Source organism: Pipistrellus hanaki (genome assembly GCF_964339955.1).
Source record: "Pipistrellus hanaki genome assembly, chromosome: 3".
In the NCBI taxonomy this organism is placed as follows: domain Eukaryota; kingdom Metazoa; phylum Chordata; class Mammalia; order Chiroptera; family Vespertilionidae; genus Pipistrellus; species Pipistrellus hanaki.
Window position 1 is genome coordinate 109,615,370 of NC_140505.1, and position 7,641 is coordinate 109,623,010.

The window sequence follows — 7,641 nt, forward strand, 5'->3', positions numbered from 1 at the left end:
AGCTTCAAGGGATTTAATGAGACTTTCAAGGATCTTAGTGAGAATTTCAAAGACATGAAAAAGGACAAGTCAGAAATTAAGCATACATTAATTGAAATAAAAAATAATTTACAGGGATTCAATAGTAGAGGATTTAAGAATCACATCAATGACTTAAAATATGAGGAAGCAAAAACACCCAATCAAAGGAGCAAAAAGAAAAAAAGAATCCAAAAATATGAAGATAGTGTAAGGAGTCTCTGGGACAACTGACATTTGCATTATGGGGGTGCCCAAAGGAGAGGAGAGAGGAGAAGATATTAAAAACCAATTTAAAGAAATAATGACTAAAAACTTCCCCCACCTGGTGAAAGAAATAGACTTACAAGTCCAGGAAGTGCAGAGTCCCAAACAAGAGGAACCCAAAGAGGCCCCCACCAAGACACATCATAATTAAAATGCCAAGGGTTAAAGACAAAGTAAGAATCTTAAAGGAGCAAGAGAAAAGCAGTTAGTTACCTACAAGGGAACATCCATACAACTGTCAGCTGATTTCTCAAGAGAAAATTTGCAGACCAGAGGGGGAGTGGTAAGAAATATTCAAAGTGATGAAAAGCAAGGACCTACAACCAAGGTTACTCTACCCAGGAAAGCTATCTTTTAGAAATGAAGGTCAGATAAAGAGCTTCACAAACAAGAAAAAGATAAAATAGTTCATCACCACCAAAGCATTATTACATTAAATGTTGAAGGGTATTCTTTAAGATGAGGGAGAAGAGGAAGAAGAGGAAGAAGAGGAAGAAGAAGAAAAAGAAGAAGAAGAAGAAGAAGAAGAAGAAGAAGAAGAAGAAGAAGAAGAAGAAGAAGGAGGAGGAGGAGGAGGAGGAGGAGGAGGAGGAGGAGGAGGAGGAGGAGGAGGAGGAGGAGGAGAAAATAAATACATATCTATCAACAGTTGAATCTAAAAATAAAAATAAATGAACAAGGAAACTAATGAACAAATAAACTGATGAATAAAATAGAACCAGAGGCATGGAACAGACTGATAAATCTCAGGAGGTGGGCAGAGGCAAACAGAAAGAGATTAACCAAAGAACTTTATGCATATATGAATTACCTATGAGCACAGACAATAGGGTGATGAAGGCCTGGGGCAGAGCAGGTACTAGTGGAGGGGGAAATAAAATGGGGAAGGTGGACATCTATAATACTCTCAACAATAATGATTTTTTTTTAAAGAAGCAACCAATGAATGCATAAATAAGTACAACAACAAAAATTGGTATTTCTCTCCTTTCTCTTCCTTTCTCAAATCAATCAATTAAAATGAAATTTAAAAGACAGAAGAATGGTAGTCTTAGCCACAGAGGTGCAAGCTGCTGTATAGGTGAGAAAAGGACTAAGAAACAGTGAGGTTTCCCTCACCCACAAAATGTAGTAGTAATTATAACTTCTCTGAGACCCAATTTTTTCAATCCTAAATAATAACAACACTAATAATTAACATTTGTTGAGCATGTACTATGCTCTAGGTGCTATGTCACATACTTACTTTACACATTTAATCTTCCCAACAACCCTCTAACACCAGCATTGTTATCCTCTTCATTTTAGGTATGAGGAAACTAAGCCTTAGAGAAGTTAAGTAATTTGCCAAAGGTTTCATTGAGCGTGTGAGTGACAAAACCAGATCTGGGCTCGCTGACTCCAAAGCATGTGCGTAGAATCCCTCTGCTGGACACTAGAATGGAGATTGTCACAGTATCTGCATTGTATGGTTGTTGTGAGCAAGAAAGGCAATGTGATGGATAGAGCACACAGTAGGTCTTTTCTATCTTCCCCAGGGAAGGCAGTGCATCTTGCTGAGGCTTCCGACTACCTTGTCTGAAGTAAGGACCTGGTTCCATAACCACACTATACAGTTCCTGGTTGCTGGAGACCGGCTGGAGCCAAGAGGAGAAGGAATTCAGGTCTAAGAGAGAAGAGGAAAAAGCAATAAACTGAGAAATCACAGCTTTGCAGGCAATGGAATATATTACTCAGAGATTAAAATGTCACAAGGAGTACACGTCAACTCCAGAACTTGGAATATGTTTTTTCCATCATAATTACTCTGAGCCACCAACACAGAGAACTATTTCCCTTCCTGGGAGGAGCTTGCTCCACTTACTGTCTTTCTAGACTTCTGCAGACCTCGATAGCTGCCTCATTTATTCATAGTATTAACAATGACCAGTGTCAATGAGCACTTACCATGTACCAACTACTTACAGCTTGTTAATCCTTCAATAACCCTGTGGGACAGACACTATTCATTTCAGCCCACCTCACAGGTCAGGACACGGAGGCACAGAGGTGTTAGGTAACATGCCCATCTTCAGATAGCTGGTAAGAGGAGAATCAAGATTTGAGTTCAACTCACCTGTTCAGGAGTGTAATCTTAATCACTCCTTGATACCTCCTCACAGAGCCCAGTTCTGTTCATGGGAACGTGATAAACAATACAAATCCTCATGAATAAATCTGGCAAGTCTTCCTGTTTTCTTTCAGACTGAGGTACAATGTGAGCCAAAAATCTGAGGCATGGAGGGTGGACCAAGGAATGTCAACTCCAACCCCAGCTGGGATTAGTAAGCAAAATAAAATTCATTCTCAATGGGATATTTACTAGCTAGCCTTTACATATGAAGTTGCAAAAACATATTTTAAGTAGGTGAGGTCATAAATAGCATGTATAGAGTGATTTCCATTAAAAAATAAGTTTCTACCCACACACACACACACACACCCCTCTATAAGCTTACAAATAGAATCATCGTGAGTAGCAAGATTATGACAAACTTGTTTATCTTGTATGTGGTACCCCACCCCGCATTCTACCCAGACAGTTTTTTTTTTGTTTTTTTTTTTGTTTTGTTTTGTTTGTTTTTTTTTTAATCAAGTGTAATAGTCTTTAAGTGTAGGGGGCGGGGAGAGGACAGAGAGGGACTAGAAGAAATGTCTTAAAACTGATTTTAACTTATAGGTATAAGTAAGTCTTGAATATATTTTTTTTTTAGATTGGGGGGAAAAGAAATTTTAAAATAAAAATTCAATATCAGAGCATTCATTTCTTGAATTTATAAATAAGAAATTAACACATTGTTTATTCTGTGTAAGAGGGGGGAAAGGAAGAAAAAGTTTAAAGGAAGAAAAAGTTGGCAAGGACAAGGAACTATGGCAGGAGGACAATGAGAAAGGAAAGGACGGCCCTGAGACTTACAGCCTAAGGAGGGCATGCTGTCACAGTCTGATAAGCTCCCAAATCTCGTTGGCATCACCAGGAAGACTCAGAGGTGACTCAAGTTCAAGGAAGCTCTCAGGCTTGTGCCCGAAGCCACCGGGAAACGTGCTCACAGTAAGGACGGCCTCCCTCACAACCAAACAAGACACTCCTCACTCCTTCCCTTCCCTTCTTCCCTCCCTATCTCTCTCCCTTTTTCCCATCCTTTCTCCCTTCCTTCCTTTTCTTTTTCACTTTGAAACAAAATTACCCTTATTGAAGAGTTGGAGAACAGTAGGAAGACTTACTTTTTCCTAAACTATTTGATAGTAAGTTGCCAATCTAATGGCCTGTCACTCCCTAAGGCTTCTACAATCAAGACATTATCCTGTATAACCATAGTCCAAGCATCAAAATCAGGAAATACATCCTTATATACCTGTACGACCTAATCCTCAGACCCTGTCTGAGTAATGCCAGTTATCTAACCATGTCCTTCGCAGCAAAACAAAGCCGTCCAGAACCGAGTTAGTCCTTTGTCTCTTTTGTCTTTTTTAGTCTAGAATCATTCTAAGTATTTCTGTGTCTTTCCCAGCCCTAACAATTCTGCAAATTTCAAGGTCCCTGAAGGGGCCACAGCAGGAGGTTAAGGTAGAGTGCTGACTGAGAGGATCTGGGGCGCTTGCCTTTCTTAGGGTCCCTGGGTGGATTGCTTGGGGGAGCCCCCACTAGGCCACATGGAGCAATTCAAACCAAAAGAGCCAGCATCTGTCTATCAAGGGCCCAAACCCCAGGTCTTCGATTTGGTGGGGAACTAGTGCAAAGGATCATGCTGACCTTAAACAAAAATTGACCAGGCATTCCATCACCACAAAGGATGTATTGCAGGGAGAGGAAGAACTGCACTCCAGTACATGCAGATGTAGGGAGCCATGTGGGGAGGAAGAAGGAGGCCCTTTCACAGAGAGGGAGGACATTAGGGCAGCGGCTATTCCAACCACAGAGTTCTGTCTTACACACAGAGGGGTGTGAGAGCCCCCCCGACAGCCCTCCCATCCCTGTCTGGATTGAAGTCTCTGTCATCAATTTTGACAGCCATGTAATCTGAGGTGTCCTTGAGGTGTCTGTTCCAATTTGTTGTCGCTGTGGAAAATCTGGAAAGTGTTTTGACCGCCAATGAGGGAAGTGTTTTCTTTCGGTGTGTGATAAAGGGAAGGCCCAGTAGATGTTGGGAAACAAAAGAGGAAACAGCATTTTCACAAAAAGAAAATCTCAGGGAACTCGGCCCTGCATTTAGAAATCCTGTTCTCCTCCATCTTCACTATTGACAAAGGCAAGGATCCTCGTACATGCTCCACGATCGGGCCCAGGAAAGCAGGTGGAGCCGGCAACTTTCATTTGGATTGGCAGGCAAATGTTCTGACAGCAGCAAAGCAAATGGGCCCCCTCACCTGTGAGTCCTGCCTCTCCTTCCCCAAACCCCTCCTCTTCCTCCAATCCCCTTCTTTCACGCCCCCAAAAGCAATTAACCAAGATTTCAGTGAGACTGAACTTCACAGAGAGAGAGGCCCCTAAGCAACTTTTTATTGTGTGAAATGTACATAGCATAACATTTACCATTTTAACCAAGAGTGCCATTAAGTATATTCACATTGTTGTGCAACTATCACCACCATCCATCTCCAGAACCTTCTTTATTTTGCAAAACTGAACCTTTCTGCCGATTAAACACTAACTTGCCATTCTTCCCTCCCACAGCCCCTGGAAACCACCATTTTAATTTTCAGTCCCCATGACTCTGATTACTTTCAATACCTCATCCGAATGGAACCAAAGGGAGTTTGTCCTTTTGTGACTGGTGTTTGTCCTTGTTTCACTTAGCACAATGTCCTCAAGGGTCACACGTGTTGTAGCATGTGACACAATCCCCTTCCTTTTTAAGACTGAGTACCCCATCAGGAGCTACGTAACTATAATTGTCTGCGAGGGCTGCTTCAGGAAAAGGCCCCGGTGGCTCTTTGCTGTAGCAGCCCTCACAGACAATTACAGTTAGGACTGGGTGGCTTACCCAGTAGGTACTGATTTCCTCAGTTCTGGAGGCTGGAAGTTCAAGATGAAGGCATTAACAGACTGGCTTCTTCTGCGGTCTCTCTCCCCGACTTGTAGAGGGCCATCTCCGCCGTCCTCGCACGGCCCCTCCTCTGTGTGCATCTCCCATGTTCAAACTGCCTCTTCCTATAAAAGCACCACTCACATCGTATTAGAACCCAGCCTAATAGCCCCATTTTAACTTAATTGCCCCTCTAAAGGCCCTATCTCCAAATACATTCACATTCTGAGGTACTGCAGTCAGGGCGTGAACATGCGAATTTTGGGGGACACACGTCAGCCTGTCACAGGGATCTTCCTGAGAAGCAGTTTCTCAGAAGGTCCGTGGCCACCTTGCAGGTGCTGGCTCAGCCTGTGCCTTGAAGCGCTCAGCTTGGCCACCTCTCTGCGGGTTCAACCAGCATCACTGTCTCCCCAAGGCCAAGTGTGGCCCTACTGGGTGCTCACTTGACAATGTGTGCTGCTTCTTGCAGCAAGGAGACCCAGGATCCCATCGTGGCTACAAAGGGAAGAAAATGGAGAAGCAAACACAGAATGTCAACAGCTCAACTCTTCTGCCCCACCTGGGACTTCAGAGCTGCCTGATTTTCATGATAGGTCATCGTCACTGTTACAATGGACTAAATGTGCTCCAGGCACTGAATGAGGCACTCAATAGAAGTTGTCTCATTTAATCCTCAAGTAGCTACTTTAATTACCCCCTCTGCTCAGATGAGAAAACTGATGCTTAGAAGGTTCAAGTAACTTGCCAAGTCAGCATTCACACCCAGATCTGTATGCTGAGCTCATGGGCTTCTGACAACAATGACATAAAAATTATACATGCATGTGAATGAGAATAATGAAAGTACTTCTATAACAAGGGGGTATGGTTAAAAGATAGGATGCTGACCATTTTTCCTTTCATTTAAAATTTCCACATCTCTTAATAGTGTCTTTAAAATACGTCTTTTTAATAGAAATTATTCTAAGAAAAGACTTTGTGTGTGGGGGGAGGGAGGGGCGCTTCTTTCTTAAGGACAGAAAGAAAAGCGCACCTACTGGCTCTCGGGCACAGCGGCCCAAGAGCAAACATCCACCTGCCCCTGACAGCTGCATCGATCTCGTCAATAATATATTTTCAAAACATTGCTTTTTCCTTATAATTTTCTTCTCTCTTTGTTCATTTATTTTCCTTTCTCTCTCTCTCTCTCTCTCTCTCTCTCTCTCTCTCTCTCTATATATATATATATATATATATATATATATATATATATATATATACATTTTTTTTTTATTGATTTCAGAGAAGAAGGGAGATAGAGATATAGAAGCATCAATGATGAGAGAGAATCATTGATTGGCTGCCTCCTGCAAGCCCCCCATTGGGTATCGAGTCTGCAACCTGGGCATGTGCCCTTAGCCGGAATTGAACCTGGGACCTTTTAGTCTGCAGGCCAATGCTCTATCTATTGAGCCAAACCAGCAAGGGCCCTCTCTTTGTTTTTAAAGAAACTCATATAAGTGAGTTCATATCTATTTATCCTTGGAATGTGTGTGTTGCAAGCTTTGGGTCCCTCAAGTTCCAACGGTGTGATGGATGTCTTGGATTGGAAGAGTTCTGGGAAGAATCACTGAGGGCTGGGTTGCTTTGTTGGTTTTCCTGAACTGTGGAATATTTTATTCTCAAAGCAGTAAGAAAACCCTGACCTCACCACACCCACCCTTGAAAGCCAAGTTCTAAGTTGTTCTCTAAGAAATTAGTAAAGTCCCTGTGAGGACAGTAAGAAAATTTCTCCCTCTGCAAATTATTTAACTTTCTGAGTTTCATGGGTGGTAGGGGGGGGGGGGGCTGGAAGAATCGTCTGCATAACTAATTTCTGACTTCTTTGCCCTAAACCTTGGGCAGATTTTGATCTTGTATGATCAGATCCATATGAGATGTGTAATATCAGAAGTAATTAAGAACCCTCGAGACTCTCTCAACATGAGCCAATCTTACCTTTTCAGCTTCATGGAGAGCTCGCTGACATCTCCAACTCACTCATGAGACCTACTGGCTTCACAGCTGGTTACACAGCTTCTCCTCAGAAAGGTGGGCCTTCACACCTTGCATCGGGGACTGCTCTAGCCAGAGCCTCCGATATGCACCAGACCTAAGGAGACCATGAATGGCCTACGCTGAGAATGAGGCCCAGGTTGGAAGCTTCATATTAGATGGCTAATATCCATTCAAACCAGTGCAAGACACAGAGCATATAATAGCAACAGAGGCAGAAAGAGGAACACTGGAAAGAGAGGAGTATAAATGG

The 7,641-nt window shown here is 42.6% G+C and overlaps 1 long non-coding RNA gene across 1 annotated transcript; it reads right to left on the reverse strand.

Annotated features, from left to right (window-relative positions):
• Positions 1-1,501: 1,501 nt before the first annotated feature.
• On the reverse strand, positions 1,502-2,484 carry LOC311620749. The gene is made up of 2 exons (XR_014794741.1): positions 2,402-2,484; positions 1,502-1,951 (listed from the first exon to the last, which is right to left on the reverse strand). It is a non-coding gene; the product is annotated as an uncharacterized lncRNA (long non-coding RNA).
• Between the last annotated feature and the right edge of the window lie 5,157 nt (positions 2,485-7,641).